This window comes from Thunnus maccoyii, chromosome 5, assembly GCF_910596095.1.
Source record: "Thunnus maccoyii chromosome 5, fThuMac1.1, whole genome shotgun sequence".
Classification (NCBI taxonomy): Eukaryota; Metazoa; Chordata; class Actinopteri; order Scombriformes; family Scombridae; genus Thunnus; species Thunnus maccoyii.
Genome location: NC_056537.1, coordinates 19,563,939 through 19,581,169, shown reverse-complemented (window position 1 = coordinate 19,581,169; position 17,231 = coordinate 19,563,939). Strand labels below are relative to the sequence as shown.

General features: G+C 39.5%; 1 long non-coding RNA gene across 1 annotated transcript; it reads left to right on the top strand.

Annotated features, from left to right (window-relative positions):
* Positions 1 to 10,719: 10,719 nt before the first annotated feature.
* On the top strand, positions 10,720 to 13,525 carry LOC121896656. Its single transcript, XR_006096062.1, has 3 exons — positions 10,720 to 11,084; positions 11,365 to 11,430; positions 11,514 to 13,525. It is a non-coding gene; the product is annotated as an uncharacterized LOC121896656 (long non-coding RNA).
* Positions 13,526 to 17,231: the final 3,706 nt, after the last annotated feature.

Genomic DNA, 17,231 nt, shown 5'->3' with positions numbered 1-17,231 from the left:
TGTATGTCAGCCTGTGTGTGATAAGGACATGGACGGTAAAGGCTATACTCTGTCAGTGGAGGTTCCCCCATGATGCAGCTTGCAGCTTCGGGCCTCTCACTCACAACTGTCACTTACAGCCTCGTCTCTCATCGATCTACAGCTGGAGACCCTTGCTGTGTACAGCTTTTGTTGATCTACTGGTTGTGTGTGTTTGTGTGTGCGCAGTAGGTCAGGTAGTCTGTATGTTCTTTTTTAGTTATTTGTGTATACGAGTGTATGTATTTATGCATGTGTAAGCATCTATGTATGTGTATATTTGTGTGTGCGCAGTATATGCTGGAAGGCGTACATATTATTGTGTGTGTGAGTGTCTAGTGTTAGGTTAAGATCTGGATCGATATCTGTTGAAGTATCTTTTTTATTTATTTATTTTATAGCCGCATCAATACCGGGATCAGTGTCTTAATCAGCAATGTGTATCTGGCCTGGAAACAGAGTCTCATGGGAAATGCTGTTTGGAACACCATCACAGCTTTGACGTAGGCAGCCTCACTATACCCCCACCTCCCATCATCAATGTTACATTTATGTAGAGTGAGGCAACTACAGGATATGGCTTTACACAGACTAAAGACAGTTGTTTATTTGCTCCTCAGAAATGCTGTCGACATGATGTAACGCCTTCTGTCTTCACAGATATTGGATCTATTTATAATGAATTAATAACTTCATCTTGTGTGCAGTGTTTTGCTCCTACAGGCTTGTTGGCAGGCTTGTCAGTTAGTTAGCTTGTCAGAGTTTCATGAGCACATTAAGGGCTGCTTTACATAGAGCAGCGCTGAAGATCAAAAGCTGGAAAAGGGGAGCAAAATGGAGCCTGTGGTTTTCAACAGTCATAGGCGCAATTTAATAGACAGTGAGATCCCTGAAAATGTCATATCATTATTTGCCCTTCTTAATTAAAGGATAAAGCTGGTAATATTCCATAGTTTTCCCATGCGAACACCAAAACCAACAATCCATCACTTTCTAAAACACATAGGCATGGTTGCTTTTAGCAAATATGGCCCAAAGAAGAGTTTATTGTGCATTTATTGGGGACTATTTTCAGCCATGGATTTGGTACTGTCTAGAGAGAGTAAATTGCAGTGCCCATGTTCATTGTAATTAAAGAACATGTCACACAGTGCAAAGTTTTTGACAGATATGGATGTCTATGAGACAGAGGAAAAAATGATTTTAGGCACTGTCTATTCAGGAAATACTTGTTAGTAGAATCAATTCATTGTTGGTCATTACGTGGATTTTGGTGACAAAAAGAAAAATATAGAATATCGTCAGACGTATCCTTCTATCAATTCTTTATCTAATTCCTTCTTCTATTTCAATTCTATCAAGTGCCTGTGACAATTTCACAGCTCATTAAACAGAAAAAGAAAGTTTCACTGAGCCATTTAGTTGTCTGACCTACTAAAACCTAGCTGAGGTCAGCCATTAGTCATCCATTGTAACTTAATTACATAACATTAGTTAATATTAGCTAACATTCATTACAGGGATATACTCTAGCTAGCTACACTATCTTTATTATGATTATTATGATTTGTTCTTATGAAATGGCCAAGAATTGATAAATTAATTATTTCTGTCACAATAGTTTTTAAGCATCAGAACACAAATATTTGAGTTGTTTTCAATCATGACATATCTACTTGAAACGTCAGTTTGTTTGATTTTCATTTATTTATAAGTGTCTTTTAATCTTTGACCCACATTCAACTGCATTCAACACCACTTCTTTACCACTTATACCTGAACAACATGTCATGGTCTCATCTGAGCTCCTCAATATATCTAATTAACTAATTAACGTAATTGGTAACTTAGAAGATGTGGCTTCAAACCTTGTCTGCATTTTTTTCATGTATCAGTTGTCTCAGAGCTTGTACATGTACACTATTTGTCTGTAAAATGTCTGACTTCTTTCTAATTTTCTCCTCTTCTGCCATCCTTCCTCACTGTTCTCTGCTCCTCCCTCCCTGCAGTGGAGAAGTGCATTAGGGGAGATTAATAGAAGGTAGTCATGTTACAAATCATCCGCTGTGCATTTCCCTATTCATCCTCCACCCGTCGCTTACTCCTCACCTCCCTACTTCTCATCTCTTTCTCATTCTCTTACTCTTCCTCACACAACCGCTCTCTCTCTCCACCCCCCCATTTCTCTCTCCTTCTCACATCCCTTCTCTCATAAACAGCAGACTGGTCAAACTGCAGGCCATCCTAAAAAAGGACACCATTTATCCACCTCTGAATACTGGAAACCTGCCACAGGTGCAGTGGACAATAAGTCTTTCTGTTAGAAATACACATGATTTTGCTTGCTATCCTTAGCATGTGTGTGTGTTTGAGCCTTTGCCATCATTTGGATGCAGGTGAGATAAATAGTGATGCTGGGCAACCTTTAAAACTGGCTCCGTAGTCAGTCCTAATCCAACATGCTCCTTTACATCCAGCCAACTGTTTCTCTTATCACCCCCCCCTTCTCTCATACACATACACACTTTCTCTCTCTCATCTCTCTCTGTATTTCTCCACACCTTCCTTCTGCCCTTCTTGCTTTAAGTTCAGCTCCCCTCTCCCCTTCCATCCATCTCCACCTCTTTGCTTTTCCTGTGCCAGCATGCTGCTCATATTTGTTGTTTTAGCAGCCCTCCCCAGCAGGGGTTTTGTATTGGCTGTAATAAGTTGTATCTCTGCTCTGTGCCACCTGTGTCAGCTGGCACTCTTCTCCTTCTGCCTCACGTCACACACTGAGTTCTTAATGCATTTACATCCCGACTGCTGGGAGGCAAGTAGGTGTTTGCTCTGATGTGCGTGTTTATGAGTGTGTGTTGTGCATCTTTGTGTTTGTTGATGTGCTTGCGCATGCATGATCATCTTATCCCTATGTTGTCATATTCATGACTGAGTCAGTCTCCATGAATTTCAATGTGATGATATCTGTGGCAGCTGGTGACAGTTCTTGATATGACTCCAGTGCTCCCTAACCTCCAGACAAATGACTTACATATTTACCTGCTAATACAGCTCCATGACTTCAACACACTCTCTGCTGCGACACAGACACACATCTTGTCAATTTGCCTATTCACACCTAAGAGGCTTTATTTACAAGCTTGTGTGCGTGTGTGTGTGTGTGTGTGTGTGTGTGTGTGTGTGTGTGTGTGTGTGTGTGTGCAAGAAAGTAAAAATATCTTGTTTTAGCTGCATTGCTGTTCTCTATGTCTTTACTTATTACCAGTTATTTTGACACGTTTTACCTTGACAAGATGATGTAAAAGCTTGTTTTGCAGTACCTTTGATACCTGATTAGTTTCCGTTTTGATGAAAAAAATATCCTCAACCTGGTGTACAGTTGTGGACTTTGATCCAGATGAGTTCAGCAGGTGGCCTGCAGTGTTAGTGTGGTTTCTCCCCCGCAGCACTATATCTGAGAAGCTGTCTGGCTGATTAAAGGATGTGATGAAATGATGTGATATCTCTTCAGCTGATGAACTCAGAGCTAAATTATGACCTGACGCTACCAGCCTCCTCCTAACTGACTGAATGAGTGACAGCCGGGACATGCGGTCTCTTATCAATAGCACACACTGACAGAGAGGGACTCTCAGAGGCCATTTCATAGGGGACGTGTGTCAACAGTTTTGTCTGGAAAATGACACACTGGATGCATTTATCTGTACAAAATGTGAACGAGCTTCACTTTTACTTGGGCAATGGTGTTGGCTGTGTGGAAGAAAATAATTCATCTTCTTCAGGAAAGTATGTAAAATGTGTTTTTGTTCTAGTGTCAAGGTACGGGCTTCAAGAGACAAAGTCAATCTGTCAGTCAGACAAGTAATGCTAGTTACTAGCTAGTTTCATTGACTTCTTTACAATCCTTGCTTGTTTTTAAAGGAATATTTAGACAATTTGGGAAATATGCTTATTTGCTTTCTTGCTGAGACTTAGATGAGATTGATATAACTCATGTCTGTACTGTAAATATGAAGCTGGAGCCAGTAGTTGGCTGGCTTAACTTAGCATAAAGACCAGAAACAGGGGGAAACAGCTAGCCTGGCTACATCCAAAAGTACCAGAATCCACCTACCAGCACCTCTAAAGCTCAGAAATGTCTATAAATACTCTGACTGCTATTTTCTGCTTCATATTTCCAGTACCATACAGACTTGAGAGTGGTGTCCATCGTCTTATCTAGCTCTCGCCAAGAAAGCAAATAAGCATTTTTCTCAAAATGTCAAACTATTCCTTTCACCAATTAACCATCCAATTGATGAAACTTATGAGGATTCCCCTATCCACATTTAATTTTGTAATGTCAATTTCCATACACATCTCATATCATAACACATGTGACATAGATAGGAAAAAAGATCATGTAATATATTTTTAAGAAATATATGTATACTTATATTTTTCAATGAAAAGTAACAAAGGTGGAAATATATTACTCATTTATTATATATATCGTGTCAACATATTAAATCTCAAAAAAATAAAATATATTGTTCATATGTTCCAAAATACCGATCACAATAGCTCTTCATCATTTCAAAAATTTCAAAAATAAACCTCCATAGCTGGTGTCACCATATCAAAACAGCTCTTTACTTGTAATGTTTTTTCTTGTGATGCTCAAGTTATCTACAACAGATGCTGCAGTGCTACAAATGTGTTATGCTGCTAAAAGTCAGTTAAGCTATCACAGAATAGCAGTATATTGGAGTGGTTCATTTGTGCTTGATATTACACTGCTGAATATTATGGTTATTGAGATTTATCTGGGGTCTATAACTGCAGCAGGTGTTGATGTTGCACATCTATGTATCTTAGCACTGCGGGAATTCACAGCACCTAAAAGTGTTTGTATGGAGGTGCATGGTCTACACTTTGTTCCTGTATCAGTGTGGCACTAATGGTTTCTCACACTAACAGGAGCAAAAGCATCTCCGCTTTGTGCCAATAGGAGGACAGACAATTAGATAGCTGCTGCTAAGTTGAACAGGCAAGTTCAATGGAGTGATGCTACTGTGTGTTTCACTGTGTAATGTGAGGTCAGCATATACAACTGTCAGGATGCAGGCAAGTGGAGAGGAGTAGAGTGTAGTGGACAGGCTTGCAGCTCAAAGGGATTTCCCCACAGTGGTTAGGGATGCATACAGGGAAAATTTCCTGCTAGTAAAATGGCCCAGAATTATGTAATAACATCATTATATAATTTACACACATAACTCTGGGTCACATCTGAGCTTTGGCACAGACAGTGAAGTGTTTGCATTGGGGATGTGTGAAGATGCTATTTGTGTTTATATCTGTATGTTCAGCCAACCAAATTATTTGTATCTGTGTTTAAAAAAAACAAGGCTTAAAGGGCTGGTTCACCCAAATCTCAATATTTTCTTGGTGGCAGCCATGTTTTAGTTTTATATTGCGTCTTACCAGAAACAATGCCTGGGTTAGTTTGAATAATTCACAGATTTTGTTGTCAGCTGTGTTCTGAGGGACTACTTCAATGATAGAAACTAGTTAGAAGAAAGTCATAGAAGAATAAAAACCACCATGTAGCAATTTCAGTGGCATGCACAGACTCTTTAAGGGTCAAGAGTGAAAATGAAAATGGAGCACCTCCTCTGCATGTGCATGATTAAGGTTTGGGTTAATTTTCATTTCTGAGGTCACACCGGAGCAGCACTTCCTCTAACCATAAGGATATGTTGGTTACCATAGAGGCACTTTAGCCAATCATAAGAGTACTTGTGTAGACCAGAGTGGTCTTTGGTTTGGGCCATGAACATTCACACAGACAAAATCCGGGGTGTATAATTTTCCAGAAAAAAAAGGCACTCAGAGCACAGTGTCACACAGACTTTGTCTTTTGACAGGTCCCTGTAGGCTTACATACTCACCTTTGTGTGACAATGTGCTGACAATTTTTAAGTAAATGTTCTGCCAATCACAGTGTGCTCATTAAATATGATGGGGGTTTCTCTGATAAAAGGACAGTGGGTACCCTGCACCCCATACATTTCCCTTGTACAGCAATGATGAGAACATATCTAAGGATGAATTGAGACTGCCCTAAGTTTTTAAATGAGCTAGAGTCAGAGTTCATAACCATTTGTAACCCACTTAGCGCATGTGTTGCCAAGTTTGCAGGCATATTATTTAACAACATTGCATGTACACATTTTAGTTTAATCTTATCTGTCCAGCTTAATGGACTACCTTACCGAGAACATAACAATCACAACAAAAGGACGGAAAATATATAAACAAGACTAGCTTAAAACCTAGTATATGGCTGTACCATGTTATGTAATATAACTATTCTAATTATATGTTAACTCCCCCTCCTCTTTCATCATTTCTATCTGTAAACATATGATCCATCCGTATGTTTACGTAGGATTAGCATGCTAGACTAACAGCCAGCTGTGTGATTTTATATCTGTGCTGTGAGGTCTTTCAGAGCACACAAACACCATAAACTCACCTGTCACCTGCCCAGCACGGTGCTGTTAAACAAGAAACACTGAAGCTATACCTTATTTTCATACAGTCTATGGGCTTCACACAGCACGGCACATCTATGCTAACGATGCTAGACCTGCTAACTAGCTACTGGCTGCTGTGCAGGCTGGTAAAATAGATCCATCGTGCCTCTTTGTATCCCCAGGCTGGTGCTCCTGTCAGTGTCCAAGCCTCTGTGTGGGATGCTTCAGTTGGTAAATGTTTGTTTTTAAAACTTATTTTGGAGTTGCGATCAGGTCTCCACTGTATATGCCCCCTGAGGACATAATTGAAACTGTTGCACCAATTCACTTTGAAAAAACAACCGTGGCCGGTCCAGCCCAACATTGGGCAGACAGATTGTTTCTGCTTGTAGCTGAATTAACCAACAACTAAATAATTTTTCTAAATGCACAGTATTCAACTATTTCAAGTGAAACCATACCATTGGTAGCTTCATCAGGTTATTAGCTCATGCTGACTTTTTAAAAAAAACATAAATCAACAGTTCTCAAGGTTAGCAACAATCAGAGTGCTAATTCGCTGTTTAGCTAGCAGCTAACTCACTAGAATGTTCAATACACACGCCATTTGGACTTGTCGGCAGCTCTGTGGCTGTTGCATAACTTCTTTTTCAGCTTCCAAGGAGCTCTCCTCATTTATCCTTGCTCATTTTCTACTTTAATCAAGGTAGTTAGACCAATGTTTACAGTGACCAGACATCCTGGTTTGTCCGGAACTGACCCGAGCTCAAGCTGGGTGTCCCGTGTCCCGACAAATATGTGTAAAACACTAAAATGTCCTGGTTTTCAACATTCACTGCCAAATTGTCCCCATTTTCACCACAGTTAAGATAATAATGATAATATTACACTTGTTTTCAGCGCTTACATAGACATCATGTTCTGTCCCACTCATTATTACCTAACCCAATATAACAACATTAACAATGCACCACGTTTCTGAATTCAACATTGATTTTGTCTGTGTGTCAATCAATCAATGTGTCGTCAAGGCTGTTGCAAGCTTATGACGCTTGCTGCTCTTTCTGACAGAACCTATGAGTATGCTAACGGTTAGCTATCATGCCAAAGAGAAAGCTGGTCTTTTCTAAAGAGCTCCAGGATGCTCACTACTTCCTTCGTACCCAGCAATGGGAAAAATGCTGTGTTCTGCACACACTGCAAGAGTACATTTTTGGTCGCACACAGTGGAAATGCCGATATAAAAGATCATATTAAGATAGTCAAACATAAGCAGTGATTTCCCTGTGAGCTGAGAGCTCCAAAGAAAGACTGCAAAGTGTAAAGTACCCGTCAATTTTCTTAAAGGTAACTTTCTGTAAAGGCTCTTTCTCGGTTTTTGCTATTAATGAGGTGCAATTGTGATTTAATGTTTTGATGTTTTAATCTTTGTAAACTTGCCATCTCGTAGCATAGCATTGTGGTGATGTAAGTTAAAGTTATTTTTATGTTATTAAGTTATTTATAGGCCACAAAGAGATTTACTAAAGAGCTACCTGCAAGACACGACTATTGTGCTTGTGTCTGTCAATTATGCCACTAGGGAGTGCCAATGGACCATAATAACTGTCATACCTGTCTGATGACTTCATGTTTTCATAACGACTGTTCAGACTACCTGGCTACACTCTCAAGCCAGGAGGTAGACAAAAATAGAAACACAATATTTAATGAAATTAAAATTTAAAATAAGATAAATAATTCAAGTCATTTTAAGATATCTTTAAGATAAAGATAAATTATTTTCGGCCTGCAAAACTGTTCTTTCATTAGTTGTAGAATGGCTTTTATACTCATTAGTATACATTCAATTTTTGTATTCATTACACTGGCATTGGAGAATAAGGTTTTAGCCAGTAGCTTTGCTCAGATCTCTCTAAGTTGTATTTTGTGAAGACAAGTAGTCTGGGGCATTGGGGAGATACAGCATCCCTGCTGTACTGAACAGATGCTCAGAGGACAGGAATTTTTTCATCCACTACCAGCAAACAAGCTGCTGTGTATTAGCAGAGCTGAGCAGCAGATCCGCTGGGACAAGAAAAAGCAAAAAATCGGCCTCACTAATGATAAATGAGTAATTAAAACAATTAGCAAGCAATTCTTTCATTCCCTTCGTATTAAAGCCCGACGTATTTGTTGTTGATTATAGGCATACTATGCACAAATTTTCACTTAAAAACGTTATTTGCGCTTTGCCAAATATGGTATTTGGATTAGAGGGACATTTCCTCTTTAGCATGTATTTAAAGGTCCAGTGTGTAGTATTTAGTAGCATCTAAAAGAACAGACTTGGTAAAAATTAAATAGATTATTTATAAGTATATCTTAATTAGTGTCTAATCAGCTGAAAATAATAATTGTTGTGTTTTCATTACCTTAGAAATAAGCCCTTTATATCTACATGGGAGCGGGTCCCCCTCCACGGTGGCTGCCATTTTGCATCGCCATGTTTCTACAGTAGCGCAGAACGGACAAACCCTGGCTCCAGTTAGGGCCTTACATGTTTTAGATTCAGTGGGCGACTACCGGAAATGCACTGGTTTTAAAACAAAGAAGAAGAACAGACCAAACATTTTGTATTGTGAGAAGTTTTTGAAACCAAAATTTGAGCGTGAAATGTTGTCGTTAAAAGAAACGAAAACACGAAGAAGCTAAACGAAATCGGGACAAGCAACGGCATAAAACAAGGATAAACCCAGATGGAAATCCCTGATGAGAGAAATGTTTGCAGACTGACGCCGAAGTTTCCTGTTTACTGCTGGACAGGTAAGAGTGTAATGTATATTTATTTTGCCCTGCTGGTAATGGTTCAAAACCTAGATGATGTACAATGTTTATTAGCAGTATATTAGTTTCCCTGAAAGGAAACGTCGCCACGTAACGTTAAATATTAGCACACTTTAGCCTCAGTTTGTGCCTCTCACAGAGCTGGTGGTCTGACAAGAGACAACATATATATTTATATTTTTCACAGTGCTCCATGATTTCATTGTTTGCTCCTAATTTGTCATTTAGGAGAACATGTACTCATTGGGGGGCAAAGTTAGCTTATAGTCCAACACAAGTAATGTTTTCCCCATTTCAATGTTGAAAAACATGTAATTGCTACCAGAGTTTTAATTTTACATTTATCAGTCAGAGGTAGAATTTTTCTGTTATTTATTTTGGTGTGTTTATCCAGGCCAGCCAAGGCTCCCAGCATCTTAGGACGTAACATAATGTATTACAAGGGTTTGTGACTGTGTCATAAAGCACTTATTTTCTTGATGTTGCTGTTGTTTCTCCAGCTATGAGAGAGGTCCTGTAGCATCGATGCATGGTATTGCCTTTATCTTCATTCTAAAGTGACTGTGTAATAGGTCAGGGGTATTTCACCATGTGCCATTGATGGCTGGGAGTACGTTGGTTTTCATTACAACCAAAGACAACAAAAGTTGATTTCACTGAATAGCTACTTGTCTCTGACTGAAAGTGTGTTAATCAATTAAATAATCTGATCTAGTCTCTTGTTGGGATGCAAATCTGCATGGAATAAGGTTGAACAGTTTCTGGTAAGCACATTAGATAGATAGATAGATAGATAGATAGATAGATAGATAGATAGATGATTTATGATAGTAAGTTCATTCATATGTGCTGTTTTATTTTTCTCAGGCACTATGGGTTGGCATTATTCACCATGTCTGTGACATTCACACCGGCCATATCAGAAGTATTGCAGACCAAGTCAGGAGAGGTCTAGGTAAGTGATACACATTTGTGTGCCTATGTAGCATATTAACTTACCCTGTAAGTCCTACTCTTGGTTAAATAACACTATTTTCACATGTACAACTGTATAACATGTATGAAATAGTAAATTATCTCTATGTGTAATGGTACTGTCTTCCACAGAAGCAGTTTCCATGCAGCTGCTGCTCTATACACAGCTCCTGGAGCAGATGAGGAACAGCAGTGCCAGTGAATCATGGGTGTTGTTCCTGCCATGAGAGCATCTTCATCCAGAGCAGTAAATTGAATACCTTTGGTGTGGTTTTGGTCTGACCCTTGTCAGCTATTATATGTGCAGCAATTTGACTGCTGGAAGGTGATCAGATAAGTTTAATCACACTGCTTTTAGTGTTCAAACAGACTAATGATTTGATAGATTATTCTGTCTTTATCAGAATCAACTCTGAAGAACACAGAATAAGCTGTCAATATGTTTGTTTCTTTGACGACGACATTTCACGCTCCTGTGATTTTCTAAATAAGTATGATCCTCCATTTATCAGATTTTGGTTTCAAAAACTTCTCACTATACAAAATGTTTGGTCTGTTCTTCTTCTTTGTTTTAAAACCGGTGCATTTCCGGTAGTCGCCCACTGAATCTAAAACACGTAAGGCCCTCACTGGAGCCAGTGTTAGGTTTGTCCGTTCTGCGCTACTGTAGAAACATGGCGATACAACATGGTGGCCACCGTGGAGGGGGACCCGCTCCCATGTAGATATAAAGGGCTTATTTCTAAGGTAATGAAAACACAACAATTATTATTTTCAGCTGATTAGACACTAATTAAGATATACTTATAAATAATCTATTCAATTTTTACCAAGTCTGTTCTTTTAGATGTTACTAAATACTACACACTGGACCTTTAAGGGTTTATGTGTGACTCTGCTGGTCTCTGTAGGGAGGTCACAGTGCAGGTTCAACTAAAGAACAGCACCCATGGAGCTGACAGGCAGATTTTAAGTTTGTACGGCACTGCTGCCTTACAGCCTTCACAGTCATCGTTGCTTCCTACAGGTATCAAACACTCTGCTTGTGCCTGTCTGCCTGTTTGCCAACGTTAGTCACACTGCATGGCTGGAGGTAAGAAAAAAAAAAAAAGAACTCAAATTCTATGGAACCAAGTTCACTCACTCCAATATTCGATCTGTCTCTGCAATTTAAAGGGCAGCAGAAGGCAGACACCATCATTGCCATCAGGAATGGGCAACATGATTGCTGATTAGTTATTTAGATTGAGGTTTTCATCTATTGTACTCTGTGTTCTTTGGATGTCGGCAAAGTTGAATTCTTTCCAGTGCTGCTATTCTCCCATTAATGCTGTGTGCCTGCGTGCTGATGGTGTGTTTGTGGAGCAGCTCTGAGTGATTACCGTGTAGAGCAACAGTACAGGCTCTCTTACCACAACGAATTAAGCCAGAGTGCCAGGCCCACAGGGAAAACTCTTCATCAGAGGACCAAGTAGAAGATAAAAGAGTGCTACAACTCAATCACTATCTGATCACAGAGTTTAACAGGAGACAAAACTCAGTGTGACACATGCAATGCATCTAATTACCGCAAAATACACAGGTGGAAGCAGGAGCCAAACACAGCACAACAGCCTGGGGCTAAAGTCACAGCAAAATTAATAATAATGTGGCATTCAGTGGTGTATCAGACAAGAACAGTAAGGTAGCTTTACAAAACAAAGATAAGACTCCAGGATAGACAGTCGTGTCAGCACAAACAGACACACACACGTATACGACACAGACACACAACTGGACGCACATGCCACAAATCATATCCCCTGTTTTGTTTCTCACTCCTCTTGCTCCTACTTTTGATTTATCCCTCCCAGACACTCATGCAGACAAACACACAAAGGCACACAAACACCATGACACTCGTGTACCGTGATTATTGCCTACAGTCACAAGGTCAAGCTGGTGAATCAAACAGTCATCCCAGTAGACACCAGTTTCCTCTGAGACATGAAAGGCCTGGACAACAGCATGCTACCAAGCTCATAGTGCTCCTACAACCCCGCAACCAAGACCTCTGCTGGGAATCACGGCAGGAGACACTCCCCTAGGGTCGGAGCCCCTTTGGAGATGTACACTCAGCAGCAGCAGAGGATCAAAGCCTGGTGGAGAAAATAGATCAGATTAATGAAGCCAAGCTGTTTCTTCAGCTCAGAGACATGGATGGTGACCAGCATGGCTAAATCTGCTCCTCTACAGATTTCGTAATGATACACAGTTATTCTTTGGTATGCTGTCAACAAAAGGTTCCATGGACATAACTCAAATGTGCTATGAAATGCAAAATCTAATTGATGTGTTAATAATGCATTGTCAAGGACCAACTCTGAGTTCTGTTTTTGTCCACATGTAACCCACAATCACTGCTAATAGATTTAGTTTGACGATAAAGGATGATTCCAGCAACGTTAGCCTTATTTTCACAGTTTTGCTATCATTTCTATCCATTCGGATAAAATTGTACTCACCAAAGTACTGGCTGAGATTTGGGAACATGATGACATTGCAGCAATAAAACCTCAGACAGGTTGTAAACAAGCCAACTGTTTAGCCACAGGCTATTCAGCTTTGGAGGAAAAACCAAAAGTGAGCTCACAAGTAAAGTTGGTAAACAAAGGCAAGTATGGTACTGAAGGTCAAGTCGGACCAGGAAGTTGGTCTGTAAACTTTGGATACTTTTGCCTTTGTTTTCTCTTCCAAAAAAATTTGTGTAACCTGGGCTTTGTTAAAAATACATATGATCACGTGACTACTCTTTGGCTGGTTTTTAGCTATGCAATAATGGGTTTTTGGTTATTGCTGGGCCTTTTAAGTTGACATGGTGAACATTAGTAAATAGCAATATTAGCATTCTGTTGGAGTAGTGTTACTGGCCACCTCTGTTTTTGGTCTCCACCAGCTAGTTATAGGGAAATACCTGGCTCTTTAATTGCTAAATGCCCACTATGTTCACCAGCTAGTTGGTAATTTTGCCTGTCCCATCATTTGGCGCTAGGTGGGTAGCGTGCAGTGGGTTTTTACCCTGAAACAGCTGCCAGCTGTTCAGATGCTGATGAGAGCAGTGAGAGTGAACAAAAGAGGGTGATTTCCTTACTACGAGCAACCTTTGATGCAAGTGGTCATATGAGCTGTTGTGAATATAAAAATGTTGATTAAAGCTGCTTTAAGTTAAAATGTCTGTCTGTTAACCTGTGATCTGTCACTTTTTTATCATTATGCTTTTTTGTTTTATTTCATTTGTTTAGAATATCTTTTTGATCCTGACACTTCCAGGGTCAGGAAATCACACTGGAGCCACTCATGCAAGAAATGTATGCATTTACTTTAAGATGTTTTGGATGCATTCTCTCCTCACTGCCAACTATTTTTAGCCTCATTCATCCTCATACAGTTTATTACAGTGACTTCATTTTGTAGAACTACAAATACCATGCTGCCATATCAGTCACAGGGCCTATCTTTCCACTGGTGAGACGTCACGCCAGGTGAAACATACTGATAGCGGCTCTACACACGGCATGACAGGCAGAGGAAATGAAGCGGAACCATAGATCAGAGTGAGGAGGAGGCCCTCTGAAGGACGGATTTGTCAAGTGTCCCTCGACCCACATGCAGATGGATTGGAGGCAGTCTCATTAAAAATAATTGTCCTTGAAACGTATGGCCATACGGACCCTGAGGAATCCCTTTGGCTCTCAGGGTTGGTAATTGAAGCTGACCACAGTAAATCAGCCCCAGCAGTTGTTGGGTCGACAGCCTGGGAGAAGATTAAGCTGGTATCTCAGCATCGGGAGAAACCTGGATTTACTGCACAAAATAACACAGTCACAGACCACATAAGTCAAGCTAAATGGATGTGTGTGTGTGTGTCTAGGTGTATGTGTGTGTGAGGTTGTGTGTTATGAGAAAAAGTGCATTTATCAGTATGATGACAAACTGCACACGGAGAAAGAAATCAACACATTAACCTTTCCTGTGAAGGTCAAATGTTGGAAATTAATTTTATATGTACGTCTCAGATTAGAAAGATGCCAAGCCTTCGTAAGTATCAAAGTAGCTCTATTTCTATGCTATGACGGGCTTACAATTAAAACTTTCACTGTCTTCTTGAGGGCCTGTCAGATGTCAGCGTGAAAACCACGCTAACGTTTCTGGGACATAACAGAGCAGTGTATAACATCTAACTGTGCCCCATGAAGGGTTGAGAGATGATAGTTTGACTCTAACTTCTGTTTCGTTCCAGACACTGATTACCCTCCGTGCAGTTAACTTGGAGCTCCATCTAATTAGCATCAATGGTAATTAGTGGAGTCGTTAAGAGCCTTATAATCAACTTTTCTCCTTCACTCATTTGACTCCCTGGGGCTGGCAGGTCTGTCTGTGTCGGTTCCCTTTCCTCGGAAGGCAACATACATTATACATGCTGTGTTACAGAGCTTATTTTTGTGAGATAGTGATGCTGAGTCGGTTTGAAATTAACTCAACAGCTCCCAAGCACTCTGCAGCATTGCTTAGCATGGAGAATCGCTGTCCATGGTGCTGAAGAGTGGCAGGCTGCGAGTGCTGAAAGAACAGCTCCACTGTCACACAGCACCCACACGGTGGACACCTCAGAGACCGTTAAGATCCATGTGAAATTATTTCAAGTGCAAGAACTCTGAGATTATTTTGGAATTCTCAATTTACAGATGTATATGTAACATTTTTTTAGTTTCAATGTGGTCTTTTTTATGGTTTTGGTATGATTACATAATGGTGAGAAAAGGAAATGAAATACTTTTTTGGTTTATTACAATGTGGCTTCAGTTTTATTGGTTAGGGGGAAACTGACTGAGATCTCTGAAAGCAATGACATGACTAAAAATAGTTTTAACAGGGCAACAATCACAACTGGAAGATGATCATTCAGGTTGCAAACAGTTTGATCAAACGTATATGGAACAGAAAAAAAAACAAAAAACATGAACTGTTAAATTATGACCCACACTGTCTGCTATAAATATCCATCAGACCAGCTTCCTGCTTAAACTTTGACCTTCTGTACTTGTAGTTGTGTACACACACGGTTTTCCTGTGCAGTGAGGAATTATTAACAATATTACAGGTGCGCTTATTTTAGCTGTACATCCAAATAAAGTGGTAGCTAATCAGGCAAAATGGGTGGCTTGTTTACAACCTGTATGTCGTATGCCTGACAGGTCATATTTGTTGCCCCATTGGAACAATTTTTAGGGATGTCACCGCACTCTGAGATCTAAGTAATTACTTTGTTGTGTACAATGTTATTATGGCTGATGGAACTGATGGCTGGAGCCTTAATTGTATAAAACTGGAATTTTTCTTCAAGTCAATGCTTTGTTTTTTAAAATGCATTCAATTTCTGTGGAAGTCAATATGTATCCTAAATGAATGAACCCCATATTTGTTCCTGGTTAATTTACTTTTATTGAAAATATCAGTTTTTTCATAGAAAGAGAAAATGGACAGCAATACTCTGATCTTAATCAGATTAAGACATGGCTGGACAACAACACTTTTTCCACGAAACATTAAACAGCTGACAACAAGCAAAAATGAGCAAGGCGTCTTGCTGACACAAAACCGGGTCAGGAAGAGAATGTTTTGTGTCAGAAAGCTGCTTGTTTTAGCTTGTTTTCAGTTGCTTTATGTTTCATGAGAAACTGGTGTTGTCCACCCCTGTGTCTTAATCTGATTGAGATTGGAGTATTGCGGTCCATGTAATGCTGTTTTTTGTACCATTACACTGAAAAACTCATTGAAAAAGATACCTTTTCTTTCCCTTTCTTCCCCACAGTTACTTTTGGGTCCATTTTTCTTCCGATTTTGTACTCAACTCACAGAATCTATTGTACAATTCAAAAATATCATTACTATGATAATATCCTAAAGTTATTTAGCTGTCATGGACACACTAATCTGCTCACACTGAAGACAACACAATAACTATCAACTTTCCAAACAGATGGATGCAATGTTCAAAATATGAAGTTTCTTTTTATTTACACATATTTTCATCAAAGGGCTCCGGTTTGCCTCATCGTGTAATAGGAGATGGATAGATGTGGATAGATGTTATTCAGGCAATTACTTTACAGTCGGTAGGCGTAGGTGAGAAGTTGCCAAACCCCTCTTGGGACATTGGCAAAACTGCATGTGTGTTTTGGCTGCATGAGACATAATGCGTTGGCATGTATTCATCCTCAACTAATCATCAAAACACAAACACCTACACACTCTCCATGAGGAGAATCACAGAGTTCACACAGGCTGTTGTCACACCTGTTGCTCATGGTGAATATGGAACAAACTGAGTGTGTGTTTGTGATTCGTTTTGTATGTTTGTGTTTATGTGTGGGTGTATGGTATGGAGTTATGAATTCTGTTTTACAACAAAAGAAAGCAAGGATTACTAAACTATTACCTAGTCTGATGACTTGTAGTCTAACCAAGAGAAAGAAGGTTTACTTCATGTTACAAATGTATGTGTTTGTTGTACTGTTAAAAATAAGTTGTATATCAGTGCAAAAACAGCATCCAACTTTTTGATTTTTGCTTCACATGAAGCATTTCTTACTCTTCAGTGAGTTGAGAAAATTCTCCAACCTCTTGGGCGTATGAAACCCTCATAAATCCTGTTTGATAATGTCAGAACAGCTTGTCACTAAGTTAAAGACGATACTGACTTTCAGCTGTCTTGAACTTACTTTAACTTTTTTTTTTTGAGCTGGAGCATGGGATAACCTAATTTTATGACATGTGAATTTTATGTGAAAGTGATGATCACAAAAGGCAACAAGTTGAACTGGGAAAGATGATGTGATAAGGTGAATCTTTCTT